Source organism: Macaca thibetana, chromosome 4 (genome assembly GCF_024542745.1).
Source record: "Macaca thibetana thibetana isolate TM-01 chromosome 4, ASM2454274v1, whole genome shotgun sequence".
In the NCBI taxonomy this organism is placed as follows: domain Eukaryota; kingdom Metazoa; phylum Chordata; class Mammalia; order Primates; family Cercopithecidae; genus Macaca; species Macaca thibetana.
In genome coordinates this window covers 57,405,835-57,432,764 of record NC_065581.1, presented here as the reverse complement: position 1 = coordinate 57,432,764, position 26,930 = coordinate 57,405,835, and the positions used below count along the sequence as shown (strand labels likewise).

The 26,930-nt window shown below is 41.1% G+C and overlaps 1 protein-coding gene across 15 annotated transcripts in view; it reads left to right on the top strand.

Moving 5' to 3' along the window:
- Nucleotides 1-26,930, top strand: part of DST (dystonin) — a 1,587,602-nt gene that overhangs the window by 1,314,762 nt on the left and 245,910 nt on the right. The window contains exon 1 of one of the 15 annotated variants that reach the window (XM_050788762.1): nucleotides 24,872-24,964. The exons of the other annotated variants lie outside the window; for them this stretch is intronic. The gene's annotated coding sequence lies outside the window, so the exon portion shown is untranslated. Of the gene's footprint in view, nucleotides 1-24,871; nucleotides 24,965-26,930 lie in introns of those variants that run through there. 15 annotated transcript variants of the gene reach the window in all.

Genomic DNA, 26,930 nt, shown 5'->3' with positions numbered 1-26,930 from the left:
GCACTTGTGAACTAGCACCCATTAAAATTAGGAACATGGAACCTGATTAAAAATTTCAACATTTTTAGTTCCTTGATTTAAAAGTCCTTGTTTATCCAGAAAAAAGCAATCTCTAAAAATATTGTTGTTTAAAAAGTTAAGTATTTGATTTGTGACATCATTTGTTTTATTATATCATTTAAAATATCTAGATAGGGTAACAATTAATGTCAAATATTAAAGCAACTTTATAAGAAAACAAAATTTTCGTGATTGTTAAATTCTTTCTAAGCCCAAACTATTTATTACAGCACTGTTATAACTGCAAGAGGTTGGAAGTGACCTACATGTTCATCAATAAGAGATTGGTAAAAATAATTATGATACATCCAAACAGCGAAATACAACATTAGAAAGAATCAGGAACATTAGGCCAGAAAATGAAATGAAACACTTCAATCTCTTATTAATGGTTTTGCTGAGTCGGAAGAGGTAAAACCATCTCTATTTGCAGATGATAGCATCTTGTTTAAAGAAAATCCCAAGGAAACCACCATAATAAAGACCAGAATGAATAAATGAGTTCAGTAAGGTTGAAGCATACAATATCAATATTTAACAAACTATTGTATTTCTATACACTTGCAAAGAACAATCCAAAAATGAAATTAAGAAAACAGTTCTGGGCCAGGCACAGTGGTGCACACCTGTAGTCCCAGTTACTTGGAAGACTGAAGTGGGAGAGTCTCTTAAGTCCAGTCTGGGTAACCTGGTGTGACCCTGTTTCTTAATCTTTTGATTATCAAGGAAAATTCAGGATCAGGTCAGAGAACATTTTTCACTCAACAGTCCAGCAGATGACAGTAAACTCTGTATAGCCTCAGCAGATGACGCCAAGCCCTCAGCCTGGCCTTCAACCACTGCTGCTCCATCTGGCTTTCCCACTCACATCCTGGTGCCCTGCACACCCCAGCCCTGGGCCAAGGCTGCTTGGGGGTGGGCCCTGAGAACTTTTAAAATGTAACCTTTTCTCCAGAAAAAAATTAATATGGCCTTATTTTGTATTTTTCAGAGCTAAAATTACATTTGTTTAAAGCAAATCGGCGAATTAATTAAAACTTGTATTTGTTGGTGAGCAGACATCTGTGGCTTTTTTCCAGATGTATTTAAATTTTAGTGTTCCAGTGGTTCAGTTGTGTGACTAAGCCTGCCCTTGAAACTGACTGTTCTGCTAAGAATGTTTTCTTTTTGATTCATAATTCTTCAGAATACTTTTAAGAATAAAGTGCGGTTAACACACAGATCATTTACCTTGCAAATCATGGTTTCTAGATAAATTACTGGTGTCAGGAACATTTATGTATTATTCTTTAGCATAATTTAAACTGCAGAACTAGAGTAAGAGCTGGTTGTTATTGGAAATACCTGTGTCTTCAGCTCGCTAAATTTTACCTGGAGAATTGTTCCAAAATATAAAATTGATGACATTCTTTTGTCATTTACAGCATTTATTTCTGCCCGTTCTACCTATGAAACTAGGTACTCCCTCTTTATATTAGAGAGTTTTATATAACTACTTGTTGTTACTCATCTCGTGCACTTTGCTGTCTAGAAATTCATAGGACAACAATATGAGAAATGACACCTACGAGTTAAGTACTGATTTAGCTTTTGCTTTTCTCAGGGAATGGGGTGGGGGACAGAGAAAGAAGGAAGGACTTTATTTTCTGAAGCACGTTAACAGCTATCATTGGAAGATTCCCTTTAATCACTTACTTGGACCTGGAATTAGAACTTGAGCCATGAGAGACTATGTTTAGGAGGAGTAATTTAAGGGGGTGAATGATTTTTAGGGGAAGGTTGGAGTCCAGAGAAGTCTATATAATGTGGTTTCCTTGCATAGGATCCATCTAATTGGCAATTTATGGTGGAAATATATTCTTCAATCCTGATCAGCTATATTGTAAATTTATTCCTTCACATTTGTAAGAGGCTATTTGGTCTAAATATTGTTTCTTTTTGTAAACTTTAATTTATTGACACATAAATGCATTTGGAGAGGAAGAGGCCCTGGATGCCATTGTTGGACACACCCTGTTTGTGAGTCATCTACTTGGTTGCTACATGGGAGACACCCAACTATCACAGATTTTATCACTCTTCCATCATGACTTTGGAAAGCTTAATTTACTCATGGCACAGATATTCTTTGCCCACATAGTGAAGTCAGTGACTTCATGACTCCACCAAATCAATCACACTATTCTTTATTGTCTGATTTGGTGGCGGGAAGAAAATATAAATCCTCAAGCTGAGAACACAGTGGTATCATTTAGAGAATAGAAAAAAAAAAACTCTGTTTCCTCTGTGGTTTTGACCATTGCAAAGTTATCAAATTTTACATAACGAGAAAATTTTATATCTGTGGACTCAGATGAAATAGGAGAATTTTTTTTTTTTTTTTTTTTTTTTTTTTTTTTTTTTTTTTTTGAGACAGAGTTTTGCTCTTGTTGCCCAGGCTGGAGTGCTATGGTGCGATCTCAGCTCACCGCAATCTCTGCCTCCCGGGTTCAAGCGATTCTCCTGCCTCAGCTTCTTGAGTAGCTGGGATTACAGGCATGCACCACCATGCCAACTAATTTTGTACTTTTAATAGAGATGGGGTTTCTTCATGTTGATCAGGCTGATCTCGAACTCCTAACCTCAGGTGGTCTGCCCACCCCAGCCTCCCAAAGTGCTGGGATTGCAGGCGTGAGCCACCACGCCCAGCTAAAATAGGGGAATTTTCAAAGCATTAACTTTATAAAGGACTAATGAAAAATACTGCTTAGTAGAGTGTATTGCTTTGGGTTCTTAAAACCTACAAATAAGACTTTTTTTCCCAGACCTTAGATTTATGTTAGTAGGTCCTAAACTGTAGCCTTGTCAAACTCACTTGGAGGGCTTGTTAAGATTGCTGGGCCCCATCCCAGGAGCTTCTGATTCACTAGGTCTGGGGTGGCCTGAAAACTGGCATTTCTAACAAATTTCAGGAATTTATATTTCTAACAAAATGCTGATGCTGTTAACCTGGGGCTATATTTTGAGAATTCTGTCGTAGATAAATGGATATAAACATATAAATAACCATCTCTTTCATTTAGCATAACCAGTAAGTATTCTAATATAGTGTAGAGACTAATAGTAGCTATCTTTCATTGATCCCCTACTGTATGCTCAGTACTTTACAATACAGCTAATGTTGTTTTAGAACTAACCAGGATCTGTCACTCTCATGTCTTAATTTTAATTTTCACAGCAATCCTGTGGACAGGTCCTGATTATTGTTACCCCTGTGTGACTGATGATGAAACTGATACCCGGATTCCATAATTTCCCAAGGGCATACAGCTAGTAATTCTCAAGGCTGCTATGGAAAATAAGGCTGAGATTACCTAACTTCCTGTAGGCTACACAGAATTCTAAGGAGAAAGTTAAAATTATACCTCACTCTCCCTGACTCCATATTCTTTGCGCTTTCTGTTATACTGAATTCTTGAGAATAATTTTTAGTTGAGTGATGAAAGATAAAAAAGGCCGAAGCTGAACTTGACATTTGGACATTGGTCTGATTCCTTTACAAATAGGACTTCACATTTAAGTTATGTCTGTTATGCTGTAAGAGATAACAGTGTATGTAGTTAAGGAAGAGTTGGTTTTTGGAGAAATGTCTGATTAACACCCCAAAGTGTAGAATTTAGGAGCAAATCTTGCAAATCAGGTTTTTATAAATGTGAAAAAATAGTTGACAGCTTCAAGATTGTAAGAGATATATGGAAGAGTATGAAAGATTCTTTTTTAGATAAGTAGCAGATTTGGATTAAGAAATTATGAATTTTTTTGCTGTCATGAAGAATAATGATTTATTGGTGATAAATTTCTTAATCACTTAAAAAAAAGTCCAGAATAATGTGGCAGAACTAGCCTCAGATGAAACTCTTCAGAGACCGAGTTAAAGAAAGAAGTGGTTTATTCAACCAGGAGCATTGGCAAGACTCCTGTCTCAAGAGCCGAGCTCCCCGAGTGAGCAATTCCTGTCCCTTTTAAGGGCTCGCAACTCTAAGGGGGTCTGTGTGACAGGATCGTGATTGATTTGAGCAAGCAGGGGGTACGTGACTGGGGGCTGCATGCACCGGTAATCAGAACGAAATGGAACAGGACAGGGATTTTTACAGTGCCTTTCCATACAATGTCTGGAATCTATAAATAACATAACCAGTTAGGTCAGGGGTCGGATCTTTAACTACCAGGTTTAGGTCAGGCTGGCCCAAGCCTGGTTTTGGGTCTGGTTCCTTGGTTTCGGGTCTGGTTCCTAGGCGCTGGGCTACCTACCTTTAGTTTTGCTTCTCTTTCTTTTTCTGAGTATAAAACAATGTAAAACAATATGAGAGGGTCTGTCTCTCTTCTCTCAGTAACGCTGTGCTTACTTTCAATAGACCTGTATGTTGCCCTTCTAGTATAACCAGGGCTGTATTTGAAATACAGTTTGAGAAGTTCTCTGTTTTTTTATAGCTTGCCATTTGTTGGAGATATTAAATATATATGTGTGAAACTATTAAACAGTCATGTACAGCAGCATATGATAAAGTGCCAGAATGAGTAGACAAACAGTAAGGGTTTTACGAGGTCAGAGCCTGGAGACTTGGGGTGACTTTGAGTAGTATGAGTCTGTGCCAGGGCAGGGAGTTTGACTTAAGCTAGGTACAGAGGAGGGTGGGGGTCACAGGGAGGCTGGTGTGCTGGACTGCTAAGGCTTGCTAGAAGGTGATCAGGTTGGACAGAAAAAGATGAAGCCAGATAAGAAACAGATATGATTGGTTAGCCAAGGAGACTGTTGGAAGTTTTTGAGAACAAGAGTGACATGCTGGCATTTTAGGAAGAATCCTACATTTCATACACAGGCATTAGGGAACTAAACTGTATCGTGAATTCCATGACATATCTGACTGTCTTCATGGACATGGGAGCTCAGTAAATCCTCGCTGGATGAGAAATCTGTAGGGAGGTGACTACTGGCTTAGCCCAGGGAACTCTCTCTTGTTCTTCCCTCTGCTTTGTAGCAGACACTTGGATGAAGTCAGGGAAGGCACACTTAATCAGTTTTACAGACAGGAACAATACCCTTTGTAATAGATGAATGAAATATATCCTCGAAGTAATTTTAAAAGTTTGACCTCTGGTCTCATCAAAAGGACAACATTTAACAATGAAAAATGTGAAGTTCTGCTCAAAGGTTGAAATATCCACCTGTAGATGCAGAAGGGCTGTCATAGCAGTAATCCATGTGATAAGACTAGGGGTTTGTTGACCTCAGATTTACAACAGTGGTGCTGCTGAATGCTGTCTTAGGCTATCTTAAAAGAGCTGAGGGTGCATAGCCTTTTTGTACACTTCCCTGGGGAGGCCACAACCAAACTGTTTTGTACAGTTCATGACAATGCGTTTTAAGAGAAAGTATCTACAAGGAGGCATCTATGATGATGAGGAAGGATGGAAGCACTTGGAGAAGTAGTCTTGAGAAGAGGGGATTAAGGGGAAGGGTGATCAGAATGCTTTCAGATATTGATTGGGCAGTCATGTAAGAAAGGGTGCAGTGTTCAACTTATTTAATCCTAGGAGGATATTACTGGATAGTTTCAGGAATGAAGATTTAAGATCAGTGTAAAAAATACCTTGATACATCCTCAGTGCCCAGTAAGTGTTTTTTGATCTAAAGGTATACAGTTGGGCCTCCATATACTGGAGGATTCACTTGTGAAGATTCAACCAACTATGAATCTAAAATATCAGAAATAAAAAATAACAAAATTAAAAAAAATACAAATAACCAATACAGAATAACAACTGTTTATATAACATTTACATTGTATGAGATATTACAGGGAATCTAGAAATGATTTAAAGTATCCAGGAGGATATATGTAGGTTATATGTAATTATGATGCCATTTTATATTAAGGACTTGAGCATCTGTGGATTTTTATATCCTTGGGGGGTCCTGGAACCAGTTCCCCACAGTTACTGAGGGACAATGTTAGTATTAGTTTCCTATGACTGCTGTGACAAATTACACAAACTTGTAATCTTTTTCAAATCAGATAACATTCATAGTTTCCAGGGATTAGGACTTGATATGTTTGGGGCTGCCATTCAGCCTACTACATGTATGAATAGTTACAACTGCCTGATATAAAACCCTCACCGATAGCTTCATGGGACAGAGCACTCCCTAGTTATCATGGAATTTCCACCAAAATCATGTGGGCCTTGAGTTATAACCTATCAGAAATGGAAAAGAATTGATTGGTGTATTGTTAGGAAGGTGAACTAGGTGGTGTCTGATATGCTTTCCAAGAGCAAGATTATATAATCACATGACAATTTTGGATGAGAAGATATGTGAAAGACTACTAAGTAGGGATGGACCAGAGATTTATTTTTGTATTTTAAACTATTTTTTTGGAAAGATTTTAAACTTTAAAAAGTTGCAAAAATAAAGTAGTACAAGGAACACTGATATACTCTTTACCCAGATTGAGCTCTTGTTAATGTTTTACCTGGTTTGCTTTATTTTTTTCCCTTCCCCAACTCTGTGTGTGTGTGTGTGTGTGTGTGTGTGTGTGTGTGTGTACCTTTTATCTGAACCATTTGAGGGTAAGTTATATATACTATGAGCCTTTACCTCTAAATACTTAAGTATGTATTTCCTAAGAATAGGGTTATTCTGTTTTGGACCACACAGTTAGCAACTTCATAAATTTATATTGGTATAATATTTTAATGTCTGTATTTCAGTCTTGTGTGTTGATCTTTTTCATCATCCTCTCTTCCCCGAGGGCAAGGACCAACTCAGGGTCAGGTATTGCATTTAAGTGTCATGTCTTTTTAACCTGCTTTATTTAATTAATTAATTAATTAGTTTTTTTTTTTGAGACAGAGTCTTGCTCTGTCATCTGTCCTGGAGTGCGGTGGCATGATCTCGGCTCACTGCAGCCTCTCCTTCCTGGATTCAGGGGATTCTTGTGCCTCAGCCTCCTGAGCAGCTGGGATTACAGGCATGAGCCACCATTTCCAGCTAAGTTTTTGTGTTTTTTTTTTTCTTTTTTTTTTTTTTTTTTGAGACGGAGTCTTGCTCAGTCACCCAGGCTGGAGTGCGGTGGCGCGATCTCGGCTCACTGCAAGCTCCGCCTCCCGGGTTCTCGCCATTCTCCTGCCTCAGCCTCCCGAGTAGCTGGGACTACAGGCGCCTGCCACTACGCCCGGCTAGTTTTTTGTATTTTTAGTAGAGACGGGGTTTCACCGTGTTAGACAGGATGGTCTCGATCTCCCGACCTCGTGATCCGCCCGTCTCAGCCTCCCAAAGTGCTGGGATCACAGGCTTGAGCCACCGTGCCCGGCCTCAGTTTTTGTGTTTTTTAATAGAGACGAGGTTTCAATATGTTGGCCAGACTGGTCTTCAACTCCTGTTCTCAAATGATCCTCCTGCCTTGGTCTCCTTAAATGTTGGGATTATAGATGTGAGCCGCCATGCCCTGCCAGCCTGCTTTAATTGGAAATAGCTTCTATAGCCTTTTTGGAGACTTTTATGAAATGGACATTTTTGAAGAATATAGAACAAGAACTTATTTATATAGAATGGAAAAATGGATTAATAGCAAAATATCTTTTGAACCTAAAGTTATTTCATGACAAGAAGACAAACTTTTTCTTTTTTCTTATGAGGGTCATTTAAGCAATTATAAGTCATTTTAGTGTTTGTTGATAAAATTGCGAACTATCTTTTCAAATTAAGAACGCCAAAATTTTATTCAGTAATTCCCTCAAATAACTTTAGTTCTATCTTGTGGTCAATTTATAGTTTTTCTTCTTCTTGACTTTCTTATCCCTTATTATCATTATTACTACCACCACTATCAATACCATTTATTGAGTACTTATTATGTGCTTGGCCCTGCACTAGATACATTACATACATTTTCTGATTTAATCCTTACTTTATCAGTGAGAAAACTGAGGCTCAGGGGGGATAAGTTATCTGCCCAACATGAAGTAGCTAAAATGTTGGCAGAGCTGAGATTTAGTCCTTCGTCCTTCCTGGCTCCACAGAACTACGTCATGCCATTGCATTATGCCACAATAGAAAGACACAGAATCTTGAATCATGAAGAAGAAATGGAGACAGAGGTGTAGAAAGAAAGCAATATGCTAGGGCACATGGCCTTTTGCTCTACTCTAATTTCTTTCAGCATTCCCTCATATACTCTATCTTGGCTGGTATGCCCCGGCCTTGTTATGTAGCTATAAATTTCTATTTGCATTCTTCTTCAGTAGACACACTATACAAGAGTTTAGAGATACAGATAAAAGTATGCGAAGAAGCCAAGCAGAATTCCTGAAGGTCATTGTTTTAGCTGGAAAAGGGTAATTTCTGAGGCGTTTTCAAAGGAGAAAAAAAATTTCACTTTGTTCAGTGGTGCCAACATATTCTAAATCGTGTACAGATCTTCACTTTGGAAGTGTATGTGTTCTGTGAACCCTGAAAATCTGAGACAGGTCTCAGTTAATTTAGAATGTTTATTTTTCCAAGGTTGAGGACGTGTGCCCACGACATAGCCTCAGGAGGCCCTGAAGACATATGCCCAAGGTGTTTGGGGCATGGCTTGGTTTTATGCATTTTAGGGAGACATGAGACATCAATCAATATGTGTAAGATGTACATTGGTTCAGTCCAGAAAGGTGGGACAACTCAAAGTGGGGAGGTAGCTTCCAGGTTACAGGTAGATAAGGGACAAATGATTGCATTCTTTTGAGTTCTGATTAGCCTTTCCAAAGGAGGCAATGAGATATGCATTCATCTCAGTGAGCAGAGGGTGACTTTGAATAGAATGGGAGGCAGGTTTGCCCTAAGCAGTTCCTAACTTTTCCCTTTAGCTTAGTGATTTTGGGGCCCCAAGATTTATTTTCCTTTTACAGTTCTGTAGTAGGAGGATTAAAGCACTAGACTTGGTTTGTTGTTCAAAACTAGACTTTAAGCTGCATGAGGACAGGGTTATGTCTGTTAAAAGAAACAACACATCTGCGGCCTCTAGCATATTGTCTGATACACTGCTGTTTTCCTCAGACCGTACTAAGGAATTTGATGTGTAATGAATGAACATGAAACTAAATAAAGCTTTTTTTCCCACTAGTATAATATATTACTTCTATGATGGAGAAGTGAAAGGCTTGCTTTGGTAGGCGTGAGATAAACGTTAGTCTGCAGGAAAAGAAAAATAAACTTATGGTGACTTTCTTCTTATAAAGCTGAAAAGGTCTATTTAATTATAGGTATAGAAACTGAGGCCCCAAGTCCAACAGGTTGACCAGTGGGGTCCAAGTTAGGTTTCATTTTTCTGACTGCTTTCTATGTTCTGTCCACTGGATAAACCAGTTTCTCCATTTATAGCTAGGTAGTAGGAAGTTTACTCATATTCATAGGTGAGATTAATGTATTTGTCCAAAGTTACTAATTGACTTTGCTGTTCTTAACCACTGTTGTCTTATTGTAGATGTAGCCAGGTTTCTTTGAAGGTCTAATATATTCTTTTCCATAGAATCAAATAGAAAACCCCATTTCCAGGCTCTAGTGAGGGTTTACCATATTGCAAACCTGAGGGAGACTTCAGAGACTAGTTTTAGTCTGATGGAGGGACTGACAGAGGAAGACAAGTAGCAAAGGAAATGAAGCCTGTAATCAGAGAGGTAGAAGGCCATTCCTTCCAGGGAAGGAATTGGACTTGCTGAGGAGTTTGGAAACTGAGTCATGTGATCCTAATACAATATAGAAGAAATCACTGTGTTGTGAAAATTTAAAAGAGGGCTGACTTCAAAGGGAAGCTGTTAAAGCTGGAAAGGCTATTGCATACTTCTAAAAGTATTGGAATTCATACCTGACTGGATGGCACAGTGTTGTTGATGTATAGTGTTAATATATTCTGACACTGTTGTTTGCTTAAATACATTTTTATCAAAAAATTTCAAGTAATCTTGTTTGTGATTGAAAAAACTCTCTTGGAAAATCCACTAGGTTTAAAATTTAAGGAACCCATGGCATTCATTAATATGTCAGTTTTTGCTGCTACATATGTATGGAGTTCTTAATATATGAATGGGAGCTTTCATAAGTCATTTTTAGAGGACTGAAATTGCATTTCCCTAAATGGGTGAAACTTGTTACAATGTAGAACAAGAACTGGTCTTGTTCTCAGGCTAGCCCTCTAGATCTTATTTAATGCATATCCTATCTTACAGATGTTAAATGCTCAAGAAGCCATATACTAGAGGAGAAAGAGTGGTTTCCTCCTCTCATTCCCAAATAGATTTAAATTTCAAAGTACCTAACTCCTTTTCTTTGTCCATTCCTTAGAAGCACCCTCTTCTACCCAGGGGCCCAGTGCATGTGTGTGTCTTCCTGAGGCACTCTCTTTTCCAGAGTGTTCATGTTTCATCTTGGACTCTTAGAACAGCTGGTTTCAGCTAGGATCATGAAGAAAGACTGATGGGAACCTCATTCACTGTAGTCTGTGAATGATAGAGCACATTAGCTATCCCACTGGAAAATAAATCTCCAGTGGAATGTCAAATAGATTCAGGAAGAAAAGTCAGCTACGCATAGGAAGGTCAACAGGGTAGTAAGCTAGTCATACCTGGAGTCTGCCTCAGTGGTTAGTTATTCTAAGATATTCCTACTTTTTGCAACATCTTCTCTCATTGTACTTTGGGACCCAGGGTAGGTGGCACAGTGTGGTGGCTAAGAGCACCACAGGCTCTGGACTGAGCTGCTTAGACTCATCTCTCCTTAACTATTTTCTAGTGGTATGACTTTGAACCTTTCTAGGCCTTAGTTTTCTCATTTGTAAAACAGATAAGAATTGTGTCCTCTTACTGGGGTTATATTACATGAAATAATGTACATACAGTTGTGAACACAGTGCGTGTGTGTGTGTGTGTAAAACAGACTATTATGTATCTTTATATCTGTAGACCCTTAAGATTGTCAAAAAGCTTCAGATTTGTCCCCCTGTCTTCTCTAACAGTGGCTTGTGGTCCTGATTGTTTTTTTATGTATTTGAGTCATAACGTTGCCTGTATATTGAAAAGGGAAGAATGCCTGCAATATGCAGCCATAGTGGTTTTATAATAGTATTACACTGATGAATGCCAGTTAAACAGTGAGCTCTAAATAAGGAATGTGTTTTCTGTGGTCTGGCCAAGAACCACTCTAACACCAGTTTTTCCCTCTTGCATGGATATGACAGTGTGAGGTGAGATGCTGTGAGTGCATGGCAGACAATATTTTGGATTATTTGTGAGCCATCATATCACTAGTTGAGTTGAGCGGAGATTAGATAATTTGCAGAGCAGTAGCCCAGTAGAGTCACAGCCACAACATAGCATTTCAACCTCCTGCCTGAGCAGAGATTCTAGCACTTAGGTTTTCTACAACAGCATTAGCAGTCTTCCAGTGTTATTATTAATTTTTTTAAACCAACAAATTCAACACTTGGAATCTTCAAATACCAATTCTACTTACTGAATTCTTGGAGAATAGTGTAAAAATTTCTTAGATTTAAGTACAGTTACACCAGAAGGACATAGCATCAGTATCCACGCATATTCTAAAAGTATAAATGATTCCTATAGAGCTATTGTCTGAGTTAATGAGTTTTAATATTATCCTTTCTTTTAACTCACAGTGTGTTATTGTTCCCAAATGTCTTAAACATCTAACTTTAATTTTATGTTAACTTAAAAAAAGAAACACACTTATGGACACTTTGATTGTACTGAGCAGTATATACAATAGAGCAGTTTTAACATGTCTTCCAGATTGCTAAATAGAATTCAAATTTAATTTCTGATTAATACTTTCTTGCTGAATTTTAAAATTAATTTTCTGGTGTTGACAAGAGTAAATAAAAACATGTTTCTTGGAAGAGAAACAGCAGTTTTCAAATCAGGTTCCCAGGAACACCAGTGTTGTGGGATACCCTGGGTTCGGGGAGCAGGGGAGAAAGGTTCCATTTGCCAAAGAGTTTGGAAAGTAGCATTTTCTGGTTGAAGAGATTTATGGTGCACATTAGCATATTAAAAAGAGAAAAATCCTGTGGGAGAGAACGCTGTTTAATCCGATGTTTCCTAATTCATTTGGTCTTGGAATCTTTTGTCACAGAGTATCTATTAACCTCCGTTTGAGAAATCCTGCAGTAGAGTTTTAAAGTGAGTGCTTTCAAGCAAATTTAATTAATTTTGTATTAATTTGAGTTACAGATCTGGATGGGGCCTAGTTAATGTGGTCATTGCAGAAATGTTTTCTCACAGCTCTTCTTTTTAAATTTTTTTTTGAGACGGAGTTTTGCTTTTGTTGCCCAGGCTGGAGTGCAATGGTGCGATCTTGGCTCACCACAACCTCTGCCTCCTGGAGTCAAGTGATTCTCCTGCCTCAGCCTCTGGAGTAGCTGGGATTACAGGCATGCACCACCACGCCCGGCTAATTTTGTATTTTTAGTAGAGACAGCGTTTCACTATGTTGTTCAGGCTGGTCTGGAACTCCTGACCTCAGGTAGTCTGCCCTCCTCAGCCTCCCAAAGTGCTGGGATTACAGGCGTAAGCCACTGTACCCAGCCCTCACAGCCCTTCTTATAAGTCAATTATTTTCTAATTTATGGATGACTTACCCTTTTGGTTCCCTTGAATTATAACTGAGCTGTTTCTTTAATTGTCTAAAATTCTCATACCCTAACTTCCACCTGCTTATCTTGGGCCAGCCCTTCAGAATGATAGAAGATGTATAAGGCAGCTCTTGAATACTTGAAGAAACTATTTTGTCCTCCTTCACCGCGTTTTTCTTTTAACTTGTCAACCAGATAGTTCCATTTCCTTTATTATATTCTCATGTGATAAGATTTTCTGTCATACATTTCTTTTTCTAACATCTTTCAGTTTTCATATTGGAAAGTATTAAGGCTATTGAGATGAAGACAGAAAATGAGTTGAAGGAAGGTCTATCATGTAATCAGAACTATACATTGCCAGAGCATGCACAGAAGTTATCTATGTTATGATGTCAACTATGTTTATATTATCTTCTACCTTTCACCTCCCTACCTTTGCACATGTTCAGCTGTTTACCTATTTACTTACCTTTACAGTCACTTTTTGTTTCTACAATGTAGGATAATTCCTTAGTCTTAACTACTTTCAAGTTTTTCTAAAAATAACATGTACTACTTTTAGGCCATGTGCGGCAGCTCACGCCTGTAATCCCAGCACTTTGGGAGGCTGAGGCAGGTGGATCACGAGGTCAGGAGATCGAGACCAGCCTGACCAACATGGTGAAACCCCGTCTCTACTAGAAATACAAAAATTAGCCAGGCGTGGTGGTGTGCACCTGTAATCCCAACTACTTAGGAGGCTGAGGCAGGAGAATTGCTTGAACCCGGGAGGTGGAGGTTGTGGTGAGCCGAGATCATACCACTGCACTCCAGCCTGAGTGAAAGAGTGAGATTTGTCTCAAAATAAATAAATAAATAAAAATAAATAAAAAAACATGTACTACTTTTATTATCAAAAAAGAACAAGGTAATGTTACCTTGTAAAAACTTAGTCGTTCCCACTCTTAATTTGCCAGGGCAAGGCAATTGGATAATTCATCTCCTTTAAAGGAGTTAAGGGCTGATAATGACTAATGTGCTAATTCCTCCTAAGTGTATTTCCATTCTAACCAAGGAGCCTTTGGACAGGGGTCTACAAACTATGGCCTGTAGGCCAAATCCAGCCACGGCCTTTTTTTTTGGTACTGTCTTTGAGCTAAGAATATGTTTTACATTTTTAAATAATTGAAAACAAAAGAAGAATATTTTGTACCACATGAAAATTGTATGAAATCTAAAATTCATTGTTCATAAATAAAATTGTATTGAACCCAGCCACACCCATTCATTTATGTGTGGTTACATACTATATGGCCCTCAAAGCCAAAAATACTGTATTGAAAAAGTTTGCTGACCTCTGGCTTAGGGTAAGGTTTTGTATAAATTTAAGGGAAAGTTTTGTGTATATTCCCTTGAATGGTGAAGACAGGATGGCCTTCTGTATTTTCCCTGAATCCGTTTATGAAGGTGGCTTTCCTTTCCTGTATGTAAATCCAGCTGTGGTTCTATGAATGTGATTTTCTACCATAACTGCTTTTCTGAATGAGCTTTCCTCTTTGATTTATTTAACAAAATGGTATTTGAATAGGCCAGTTCAGTATATTGCTTTACTACTTAGGCAGAATTTTATTTCTGTGATAATTCTCTTTGAGGAAAGATGTGGTCATGAGTGATGATCTCATTGCAAATGTGACTTTCAAATAACAGTTCAGTTACGTGTGTGTCAAGGTTAAAGCCTATGCTAATGTAAAACTGAGGAAGTGTTTTCTTTATCACTCAAATTAATCTGTTTCCTAACTAGACCGCTTGGTAACCTTTTGCACATGACTTTCCATTTGCTTCTTGCCCTCTTAATATATAACCCCTGCTTTGGTCTGGGTTAAGGGTTTTATAGTGGTTGACACTGACAGATTTTCCTTATTTATTAATATTATGATCAGTCCTTTCACTTAATTATTTATTTATAATCTTTGGGACTATTTTTCAATAAATACAAATTACACATCCCTTTAAGTGTATTTCAGTTATATGTACTGACCCATATTAGAATAGTCTAACGTTCTGCCTTACATTCTGGGAACCATTATTAATTCTTGTTGAATTTTGACAGATACAAACATTTTTCATGTGTGAACACAGTTGCCACTCCATTTTTTCAAAGGAAGTGTGACTAAAATATTTTTTTAAATCTCAGCTTTATTGAGATAATTTACGTATTATAAAATTCATTTAAGTGTTTAATTGAACAATTTTTAGTAAACTTATACAGTTGTGCAACTATTGCCATAGCCTAATTTTAGAACATTTTCCTCACCCCAAAAAGAAACCGTGAACCCATTTTTCCTGTTTCTCCCCTGTCCCCAGCCACAGACAACCCCTGATAAAGTTTCCATATCAATGGATTTGTCTTTTCTGGATATTTCACACAAACAGAATCATATATGTTGTTTTCTGTCTGGTTTTTTTTAGTTAGCATAATATTTTTGAGGTTCATCCATGTTGTGGTATGTATCTTCCTTCATTCCCTTTTATTGTCAAGTAGTATTCCATTCTATAGATCACATTTTATGTGTCCACCTAACAGTTGATGGACATCTGGGTTTTTTCCCACTTTTTGACTCTTGTGAACAATGCTGCTGTAAACATAAATGTGCAAGACTTTGTGTAGACAAATGTTTTTATTTCTTTTGCACGTTTCCTTAGAAGTGGAATTGTTGGGTCATATGGTAGATCTAGTTTAGCATTTCAAGAAACCTCCAAACTATTTTCCAAAATGGTTGCATCATTTCACCTTTCCACTAGCAATGTTTAAGGATTCCAGTTTTTCTGCATTCTTGTTAACACCTGTCATTGTCTTTGATTTTAGCAGTCCTAGAAGGTGTGAAGTGCTAGCTCACTGTAATTTTAATTTTTATTTTTCTAATGACTAATAATGTTGAGCATCTTTTCATGTGCTTATTGGCCATTTGTGTACATTCTTTGGTGAAATGTCTGTTCAGATCTTTGCCTATTTTTGTTTTTTTATTTTTTGAGATGAGGTCTTGCTTTGTCACCTAGGATAGGGTACAGTGGCAAGATCATAGCTCATTGCAGCCTCAAACTTCCACCATAGCCTCCCAAGTAGCAGGTACACACCATCACACCTGACTGTTTGTTTGTTTATTTATTTATTTATTCATTCATTCATTCATTCATTTATGACAAGGTTCCACTATGTTGCCCAGGCTAGTCTCAAACACGTCTCTCAAACAATTCTCCCACCTAAGCCTCCTGAGTATAACTGCCAAGTGGACTCTTCTTACCTGCTGCCTAGATAGAGCCAATTTATCAAGGCAGGGGAATTGCAGGAGAAGAGTTTTGTACATGTAGAGCTACTGAAACAGGAAACTGGTGTTTTATTATTACTCAAATCAGTCTTCCCCAGAATTCAGAGGCTTGGAGTTTTTAAGGATAGCTTGGGGTTTTCAAGGATAGCTTGGGGGAAGAGAGGGAGTTGGCTAGGCAATGGGTGCTTGCTGCTGATTGGTTGAGGGTGCTATCATAGAGCTGTTGGAAATGGTCCTTATGCACCTGTGTCACTTCTGGGTGGAGCCAAAGTAGTAATTGGTGGGTTCAGGTGGAGCCAGCAGTTGTCAGATAGGCAAAAAGCTTGAAAAGACATCTCAAAAGGCCATCTTAGGTTCTGCAATAGTGATGCTATCTGCAGGAGTAATTGGGAAAGCTGCATATCTTGTGACCTCTGGAATAATGATGGGTAATCATTTATGTCTGTACCTTAGCAGAATTTAGACTCCTCTCATCCCTTAGTCTGGTGGTCTCTCATTAGCTTTACTAAGGAAGTTAGTTGAATTTGGGGAAATGGCTCTTTTCATTTAAACCAGGGGTTCCCAACCCCTGGGCCACAGATCAGTTTCTGTCTGTGGCCTGTTACAGCAGGAGGTGAGTGGTGGGTGAACAAGCATTATCACCTGAGCTCCACCTCCTGTCAGATCAGCAGTGCGATTAGATTCTCATAAGAGTGTAAACTCTATTGTGAACTGTGCTTGCAAGGGATCTAGGTTGCATGCTTCTTATAAGAATCTAACACCTGATGATCTGAGGTGAAACAGTTTCATCCTGAAACCATCCCCACCACCCTGACCCTGGACTGTGGAAAAATTGTCTCCCATGAAACCAGTCCCTGGTGCCAAAAATGTAGGGGGCCACTGATTTAAATTATAAACGAAATGTCTCCCAGTGTGAGCTTGGTCCAAGTTCAGGAATAATTAAGGGCAGTTTGAAGGCTGTACTGCCCAGTTTGGTGGGGTTGGTTAGATCAGATCTCTTTCACTACCATAATTTTCTTGTTCATATAATTTTCACAAAGGCAGTTTCATGTGTAGCCAGGATTACAGTTGTGAGCCATTGCCCCCAATTCTCTTTGCCTATTTTTAGATTGGGTTTAAATGCTCTTATTGTTGTTTTTGAAAAATAATGTATGCTTTTGGTATCATATATAAGAAATATTTGCCTAGCCCAAAGTCATAAAGATTTATTGCCATGATTTTATCTAACAAATTGTGTAGTTTTAGCTGTTACATCTAAGTCTGTGATTCATTTTGTGGAAAAGGTTCAAACAAATGATTTTGCATAAGGATACTCAGTTTCCCAGCATCATTTGTTGAAAAGACTGTCCTTTCTCCACTGAATTGCCTTTGTTCTTTTGTCAAACACCAGTTGTCCATAAATGTACAGGTCTATTTCTGGACTCTCTGTTCTGTTCCATTGATCTATATATCTGTTTTTATTGAAAGTGTTTTGTTTTATGATTCATTATTAAGTCTTGAAATTTGACTTATCTAGAAGCTTTCCAGCCAGTCATTTATCAGACTAATTTAGATGGTAAGGGTTGTAGGGGTGGAGGGCAAGCTTCCTTTTTGCCATCTTTGAAGATTCGCTGAAATACTGACAGCAGACAGATTCATAAGAGAAAAAGGCATACAGATTTATTTATGTATGCCTAGACTTGGAAGTCCTTCAAATATGAGTCTCAAAGAAGGGCCAGATAGATGGTCAGGGCTTATGTACCCTCTTCACAGGGGAGAGGGAAGTGGGGGCTGTAGGAAATTTTAGAGGGGCAATAAATGATTTTCAGGGGAAATGAATGAGCCCAAATAACAATGGCCTGGGGACAAAGTTCCTCTGAGCTCTAGGGAAGCTGCTGGGAAGGTGAGGGGCAGAACTTCATTTGTCTTATTATTCAGGTAAAAGTCTTTTAGGTAATCTCTCTGAGCTGCCCTCAGAAGAATAGATGAAAAGTCTCTCTGGGCATGGTGATGACTTTTAATCTCTTCTCTTTTCTGTGGTTAATCTTTCCTAGTTATTTGATGAAACTCCTAGAGAGAGGTCTTAAGGCAATTGCATTTCTTTTGGACAGAAATTTCGCTAGTCAGCTAAGGAAATTCTAGAGATCCTCCCTCCTTGCCCTTGGTGAGGAGTGGGAGAGAAACAAGAGAAGGTTAGAAAGTTAGGCAGCTTCTAAGGACTTCCAATTTCTTCTATTCAAAGTACTCAGCATGCCAAAGCGTCATGCTTTGGAGTTGTCATTCTCTACACCCTAACAGGGGAAATACTTAGGAGGTTTGGCATGCAGAAGTGGACATTTCTCTTCAATGTGTTAGTCATTCAGAAGCAATTTACTTAACTCCAACTGTGTGGCAGAACATGATGCCAGGCACTAACTCCCATAGATGCCATGGTGGGCCTTGGGGCAAACACAAATCCCCTGCTAGGAAGTCATTTGAGGGGATTTGTGAATCTATTTCCTGAGTTTCTGTTTTTTCCCCATGATCCGGCAGGCGTTCAAGAACCCACAGCTGAGTGCATGGCTAAGGTCAAATGCAAAGTGTAGGTGACTAATCTTTTATTTATTCAACAAAAGTTCTTTGAATATCTACTGTGTGAAAGGCACTGTGCCAGACATTAAGCATTTGCAGTGAGGACCCAAGACAGGGCCCTGTCTTCTTAAGGGAATTATGAATACATTTATGTATATTGTCTACATAAAACTATTCTATAAGTAAAATGATGATTGGTGTACAGGTGTAATCCAAAGAATATGGGAGTGCAGAAGAGGGAAATCATCACTGTCTGGATGACATTAGAACTTGACCTAGTAGGAAAAGTAAGATTTCTGTAACTAAAGGAGGAGTGGGGACAGGAAGGCATTTCAGGTAGAAGGAATACTGAGTATAAGTAGAGAGAAATATCACAGCAGAGGTTTTAGACTGTGACCTCAAGTATTCAGCAGACATTTTTTTTTTCTTTTGAAATGGAGTCTCGCTGTGTCGCCCAGGCTGGAGTGCAGTAGCGTGATCTCGGCTCACTGCAAGCTCCGCCTCCTGGGTTCACTCCATTCTCCTGCCTCAGCCTCCCAAGCCGCTGGGACTACAGGCGCCCGCCACCACGCCAGGCTAATTTCTCCCATTTTTTAGTAGAGACAGGATTTCACCGTGCTAGCCAGGATGGTCTCGATCTCCTGACCTCATAATCCTCCTGTCTCGGCCTCCCAAAGTGCTGGGATTACAGGTATGAGCCACCGCGCCTGGCCTTCAGCAGACATTTTGTTTCAAAATCTCTCTTAGGTTTCAGGAATGGATATGAAGCTCTAGTTAGAGCACTGGGACCTGAGCATCTTGCAGTAAACCCACAGCTGTCATGTGGTTCACTTTCAGAAGTGTGGCCTCTGATTTGCTAGGTGTTACCTGGCTCTAATCTGCTCTTGGTGAAATTTGTCACTTTAAAAGGGAGGGTGCTCAGGGGCTGGAGAGAAAATAACTTCCACTTAGATTTCAGCTTTAGTAAGAGACATTAATGCAGTACCTCTTCTGTGACACTGGGCTTTTACAACTGGGGAAACTAGTTTTTGAGCATCTGTGGTCCAGAGATCTCTTTTGAGTAGACTAGAATCTGGAAGTTTGGCAAACTTATGATGTCATTTAGGAAGTGATCACTTTGAAACTTTTAATCCTCCTACAGAAAGTATATTTCTGTTGCAGAGATTAATTTAACAAGAGTGTATATAGCATCTGTCAAATTTTTAATTAAGTAATTAAAAGAATAAACCTGCATTTATAATTCCATTCCAAACATATCAGTTCCCCAGATATGATTTTGGGTGGTTTTATTTTAGAAAAATGTGAATCCTGGTACTGGGGACCAGGAGTGTCATCTGGATTTAAGGAAACATTCTTTTACAGGGAAGAGGTGTTAAGCATCAGAATGGATTGTAGCAGTGGCAGTGGCATCTCATCATCTGGGGGTGTCTTTAAAAATAGTTTTAGTGTTCCTCTCCTTGTGTCAGTTGTCTTGATCATAATCCTGGGTTATTTCAAAGGTTTAATGAAGAGGATGCAACCAGTTGTTCTCAGTTGTTTATTTGCAAGGACCCAAGGAAATGAGCTTATGTTTAAAGAGGAGTGAATTACTTTGCATATAAAGTATCTGAAAGTATCAGAGTATCATCAAAACCTTAAAACTGTAAAATATGCTATGAAGAGACCCCTAGATTTTCCAATCCTTGAGACTTGAAAAAAGGAGATGAAGGAACCACTTGTGTCATGCCTATCCTAATCTCTCACCTTAGGAAATAATGCTCTGAAAGGGACACCAGGAAGTGCCCATGATGGCATGACCAGAAGGTATCTGCACTCCTGGCTAGCTGCACCTTTCCTGGAGCTGTATCTACCAGTGGATTCTGTTACTTGCCCAGCACTTACCCCACTCTCTGAGGACCTTGCTTCCTCTGAGTCTGCAGTGTGACTCATATCGTAACCATTCCAGCAAGTGGCTCACTGTTCGGTTAAGGACAGAGCCGTATAAGACATTATCCAGGAAGTAGATGAAGTTAATTTTTGAAGTTCAGGTAGTTCTTTTATTGTGTGTGTGTGTGTGTGTGCGCGCATGCACGTGTGTGTTGAGGTTATAGGTCAGGCATTGACAACCTATAGTTCATTTGACTAAAGCCCCCAAAAAGATGATTCAGCTCAGAAGTATTCAGGGCATTTGCCACAACCAGCACTTTAATCAGAATTGCAAAGTAGTTGAAATTTTTATTTGTCACGTCCTTATATTCCTTTTCTGATGCTTCTCTCCCCACTCACCAGCTGCCCAGGGTCTTCAGACTGCCTTTTACCTGGAATCATATCATGCCCCTGCCCTGCAGTGCTACTCCCCTACATGTTATTCCATCTTGTCACCAACCATGATTAAGATTTCTTTGAAACCAATGATAGGTAGGAATGAAGAGAAAGTCAGTCTGGTAAAGTGACCTTGTGTTACAAGCAGATGACTTGAGAGGTTGCTGTATCTGTCCCAGGAGCTCTCTTTTTTTGTTGTTTCAAAGACAGAATGTTTTTACTTGAATACATCTCTACGTTTATAATGATTAATTTGAATCTGATTTATGAATTTGGTGTAACATTACAAGAGAGTCATTAGCTGGGAGGATTTGATGAGGAAATACACATTTTTTGAACTAGTGTGAATTTTGGTCATGGATATAATTTAAATAAAACTAATTTAAAATTCTTTAAAATAACCTTTGCAAGATTTTTATTTTAAAGTATTTACAATTCTGTTTTAAAAGCTTTTCAGTAAAAGATGGAATTTAAAAATATAGTGGAATCTCTTTAAAACAGTGGTGGTAAAGGATAAGACTGTAATAGTATCATTATAGACTACCTGTGTCAAACAGACTTTGTTACCCATAATTATATATTTTTTAAGTCATGGCACACAGATGAACCATGTCTAATTAGCTATTAGTATTATAATAGCATTCTACTTAGTTGTCTTTATTTGTCTTTGTAAAGGTAAACTGAGGCTGGAGCCGAACCGGGAACGAAGACACAAGGCAAATGGCAGTGAGAATAGCCTTTACTAGGACTAGCAGGCGAGGTTCCTCGGTCCAAAGGTGTGGGCCGAGGAAGTCACGCTGAGGGAGGAGGGTAGGGGCTTTTTACAGCCCGAGAGGTAGGGAAGCTGGTTGTACAAGCAGGGCCTGGGGGGCTCTTGAAACTACTAGGGCAGGAGTCGAGTAAGGGTCATGAGGAAGGGGTCTTTGGAAACTGTTAACCGAAACTGCTGTTTACGAACTTGTGGAATGCAGGTGAACTGCAGGTCATGGGGGAGTGTGGTTGCCCAGCCAGAACTCTGACGCATGTAAGTCTGCGGGTGTGTACAAGGGTGAAGGGAGTCTTTAACAAAAGGCCTGCTACGCTGGGTAACGCCGCCATGTTGGGTCTAGATTCCTGCCTAACATTCCGACCTCTTTCTAATAAGAAAATGGGGCGACGTGTTCCTCTGGCTGCTTCCTGCTGGTATGGGTCCTCATGGGGTTCTTCGGAGGTCGGAACTCGGGTATAGGTGTGGAGCAGCATCTGATTGAAAGTGACATGGGAGACTTCTTTCATGCAGTCCTGGATGAAGCGGAGGACACAGGGAGCTATGAGTAGCAAGAAACCAATGATTAGTAAGGGGCTTAGAAAGGGTAGGATTTAACCGGCCACAGACGACTGCCACCATCTAAGTGAGGGCCTTGATCTGAGGTTTTTCTGGTAGAGTCTTTCCCGAATCTTTTCTAGAGTGAGGAGATTGGTTTCTACTAGTCCTGACTCATTGATGTAGTGTTCGGCCGGGAAGGGGAAAGGAGGAGGTCAGATTAGAGGAGTTAAAAGGGCTGGGTAAGGTTACCGCAACCAGTGGGGGCTTATTCAAGGCTGCACACAAGAAACAATGAGAGATGTTGTGTACCTCGGCCATGTGTACCACTTGAGCCCCTTCCCTGACTAAGGTTAGCCAGGAAAAAGGGTTGCTGCTGTCCTGGGACTTGCTGCCTGGGCTAGAGCTGAGATGGCTTCCTCCTGTTGTCTGATGTCAGAGGCCAGGCTGATGAGGCTGCTTACAACCTTGATGTAGGCCTTAAAGATCCTGAGTCGGGCCACGGGATAAGACTCACTGTGCCCACCAGTCCTAGGAAGGACAAGATCTCTTCCGCATCCTGAGGAGGCTGGAGAGTTTCAATGAGGCTTATTCTGTCTGCTGTGAGGCTTTTTGTAGTGGGTGTGAGGAGTATGCCTAGGTAGGTGACAGAAGGGCTGCAAAGTTGAGCCTTATCCGGGGTAACCTGATAACCTTGGTCGCCTAGAAAATTTAAAAGTGTAGCAGTATCTGCAAGGGAATACTCCTAGGAAGGACTACATAGTAATAAGTCATCGACATACTGCAATAGTGTGCTGTGGGTCAGGGGACAGAGGACAACATCCTGTGCCAGTGCCTGTCCGAAAAAATGGGGCCTATCACGGAATCTTTGAGGCAAAACAGTCCAAGTCAGCTGGGAAGAAATATGAGTGTCTGGATCTTCCAATGTAAAAGCAAACAGAAAGTGGCGGTCTGGGTGTAGAGGGATGGTAAAGAAGGTCAAGGACAGTGAAATGGGTGGTGTCAGGGGGAACGCACGAGAGGAGTGTATATGGATTAGGAACAACTGGAAAGGTAGAGACTACTGCCTCATTGATGAGGCGTAGGTCCTGCACAACACAATAGGCCCCAGAGCTTTTCTGTACAGGCAGGATAGGAGTATTGCATGGTGAGTTGGCGGGAACTAGAATGTGCTGCCGGAGCAGGTGTGTAATGATGGGTTTTAGTCCTTGTCGGTGTTCAAGGGAGATAGGGAACTGGGGCCTAGAGGGAAACTTAGAAGGGTCTTTTAGCCAGATGTGGACTGGAGTGTGGTGCTGGGCAATGATCAGGGTGGAGATGTCCCACACCTCAGGGTTAATGGGGACTGGAAACGGGAGTGGGGGGTCAGCCTGGCGAGGTTTGTCAGGTGAGAGAAGAGGGAAGAGGAACGTGAGGTGGGGGGAGGGGTTGGGTCAGAAGTGAACTGAGGCCCGTAGCTTGGAGAGGAGATCTCGTCCTAACAAGGGGACTGGGCATCAAGGAATGATAAGAAATGAGTGCGAGAAGAGGGAGCCATCCAAGCGGCAAGACAGAGGAGGAGTCTGGCGGTAGGTGGAGGGAGTGCCATCAATTCCCATGACTGTGACAGTGGAGGGGTGGCTGGGGCCACTAAAGGAAGGCAAAACAGAGCAGGTAGCCTCTGTGTCCATGAGGAAAGATATGGACTTACCTGCTACCTGGAGCATAACCCTGGGCTCGGTGAGAGTAAGAGGGGTTCCCGAGTCTGGGCCTCTTCAATCTTCGTCGGTGTCGAGGAGTTGGAAGGCGCCTCCAGTACCTGGAGGAGGGTCGTCACCTGGAGACGTAGCGACCGTCCTCAGGTTGGGGCAGTCCGACTTCCAGTGGCCCATCTGCCGACAGTTCGGACAGGGGTGGGTTGGCTCCTTTGGGTTGGGGCACTGCTTGGCCCAGTGGCTGTCGTTGCTGCACTTGAAGCAGGCACCAGGTGGCGCTCGGGTAGTACCTCCTTTCTGGGAGCTCCTGGAGCCGGCCGGTCTCAGGGCTGCTACCAAGGCCTGGGTTTGGAGTTGTGCCTTCTGTTTTAGCCTGGCCTGTCGTTGGGCCTCAGCTGCTTCCTCCCTGGAGTTGTAGACCTTGAAGGCCAGTTTGACTAAATCCTGGATGGGAGTTTGAGGGCCTTCCTCCGCCTTTTCGAACTTTTTCTGGATATTGGGGGCCGACTGAGAAATAAAGTATGAAGCTAAGATGGCTCCTCCTGCAGGGGAGGCAGGGTCAAGGCGGGTGTACTGAATAAGTGACTCTGTCAGTCAGTTAAGAAAAACAGCCGGATTTTCATCTCAGTCTTGGACTACCTCCTTTAACTTATTAAAATTGACTGACTTATTGGAGGCTGCCTGCATGCCAGCAAGAAGGCACTGGACCATCATATCTTGGCGGCAGCAGCCTGCCTGACCAACCTGCTAGTCCTAGTTGGGCTCGGCTGAGGGCACTGCCTCAGTGCCAACTGGCATGGTGTGGTCAGTTAAATGAACCTGGTCAGCGTGCTGCCTGGCTGCCGCTAGGATACACTCCTGTTCCTCAGGGGACAGGGTTGAGGTCATAACGACATGGGGATCATGCCAGGTGAGGTCATACGCCTGGCACAGGTATCTGAAGTTTTTGAAATAGTGAGTGGGGTTGGCTGAGAAAGAGCCTACACGTTCTTCAATCTTAGACAGGTCTGCCAGTGAAAACAGCACATAGACCCAGACTACTCCTTCGGCACCTGCCACCTCTCGCAAGGGACACAGGAGGTCGGTCCTGGACCGAGTATGGGCTGAGGCATGTGAGGAAGGGGAGGAGGTGGAGCTAGGGGAGACAGAATCTGTCGGGTTTGGCAAGGGCACAGGAGGGGTGGAAGGGAGGGGAGGCGCTGACGAGGATGGGAATAATGGTGGGTCAGGGTAAGGAGAAGATTGGGTGGGAGACCAAAGGGGTGGCCAGATAGGGTGTGAGGAGGCTCAGATTTTGTGAGTAGGACCTGAGCTAACGAGCATTGAGCACAGAGATCTGGGTGAGAACGCAAGTCCCAAAAGGCTTGAACATAGGGTATCTCGTACCATTTGCCTAGTCTCTTGCAGAAGTTGGTCAGATCCGTGAGGATGTTAAAGTCTAGAGTACCTTCTGCAGGCCACTGAGACTGATTATCCAATTTATACTGCGGTCATGCTACTGTGCAGAAGAAAATGAGCTGCTTTTGTTTTAGGTCTTGGCTGAGACTTAAAGTCTGGAATTTAGCCAAGAGGCACCTCAGAGGGGATTTTTGGTTTGGTTTGGACTGGATAGTTCCCATGGTCCTAAGGCAGGCAGTCCGGCGGCAATGGGAGCGTCCTCCTACTGCCACGTGGAGTGCAGGGTACGGCAGCTTCTGGGGAGGTTGGACGTCTCCTAGTCCCCGGTGCCAAGGTTACAGTTGACCGGAGGGAGCCCCTGACGTGGCCACGCGTTTCGGACAGGGACTTCCCGGAGGGAGCCTACAGGACGGGGGAAAACTTACCCAGCAGTGAACAAATTGAGTCTTGGATTTAGTGAAATGGCTCCTGGCTTGGAAAGGAGGTCCTGGCTCGGGAAGAGGAGAGCCTACCCGACCTGGCAGGGGTCCGGGGAGGGGGTCTCCTCCTGGGTTTCGGCACCAAATGTAAAGCTAAACTGAGGCTGGAGCCGAACCGGGAACGAAGACACAAGGCAAATGGCGGTGAGAATAGCCTTTATTAGGACTCGTGGGCGAGGTTCCTCGGTCCAAAGGTGCAGGCCAAGGTAGTCGCGCTGAGGGAGGAGGGTTGGGGCTTTTTATAGCCCGAGAGGTAGGGAAGCTGGTTGTACCAACAAGGCCTGGGGGGGTCTTGAAACTACTAGGGCAGGAGTCCAGTAAGGGTCATGAGGAAGGGGTCTTTGGAAACTGTTAACCGAAACTGTTGTTTACGAACCTGTGGAATGCAGGTGAACTGCAGGTCATGGGGGAGTGTGGTTGCCCAGCCAGAACTCTGACGCATGTAAGTCTGCGGGTGTGTACAAGGGTGAAGGGAGTCTTTAACAAAAGGCCTGCTACGCTGGGTAACACCGCCATGTTGGGTCTAGATTCCTGCCTAACAGTCTTTATATTACAACCACACATTTTCACTTGTTTCAATCAAAATTTTGTTCCCTTGAGTAGGTTTTCTCGTTAGACATGTTAAGTGATTTTGACCCTTCCTTTCCCAGCTTTTTCTTTTGCCCAAATTATGAGAAAGTAGGAGGAGTAGGAAAAAGGTGAGCATAATAAGGATATCGATTGGTTTCTCCTCTTTTTCTTATGCTGGTGTTAAAAATTGCTCTTGAAATAGTAGTACTTACCGTGATTTTTTTGAGGTGATGATAAAGAGTTTAAAGAAAGATTTATATAAGTAAGGAGCTAGGAGGATATTTGAAAAACCTGTAAAAGGTAATGCCCATATTTTCCTGCCAAACAGACAGAATACTGGAAAGAAGCATCCTTAGTCTTATCTAAAATACCTCCTCCTCTTTTTAAAGATTGCACAATAATATTTATTAGCTGTTCTTCCCTCTCTCATATATGGAATGGGTGATGCTGATGCCTTTACAAACCGATGCTCGTTTGTTAGACATTGTAGTATGGAGTTTGTCTAGAATACATCTTTAGTAAAAACTAACTCCAAGGAACTGTACAGATAGCAATAAAGATACACTATGTAGAGTATATTGATTTCTGAATTTATTTTT